The sequence below is a fragment of the Dendroctonus ponderosae genome, unplaced genomic scaffold (genome assembly GCF_020466585.1).
Source record: "Dendroctonus ponderosae isolate FM_Combo_2020 unplaced genomic scaffold, Dpon_F_20191213v2 Dpon_F_20191213_10, whole genome shotgun sequence".
NCBI classification, from domain to species: Eukaryota; Metazoa; Arthropoda; class Insecta; order Coleoptera; family Curculionidae; genus Dendroctonus; species Dendroctonus ponderosae.
The window spans coordinates 7257754-7257966 of record NW_026017111.1 but is presented as its reverse complement, the minus strand read 5'-3'; positions in this window follow the sequence as shown (position 1 = coordinate 7257966).

Below are 213 nucleotides of genomic sequence, written 5' to 3'. Positions count from 1 at the left end.
TCTTGAGAAACTTCGAAAAAAGCAGCGTCATGTTCAAGTGGATTTTGCAACTCAAAAAAAACCACGCAAATCTAAAACTTCTTGAATGCAAGCATTTTTTGAGAAAACTGCCAACATTTTCTCGATCGATGATTCACTTGCTAAAAAGGCCATATATTTCTCTCTAGAATGACATACAAATTTAAATTTTTTTCTATATAACCCCCCCCCCCC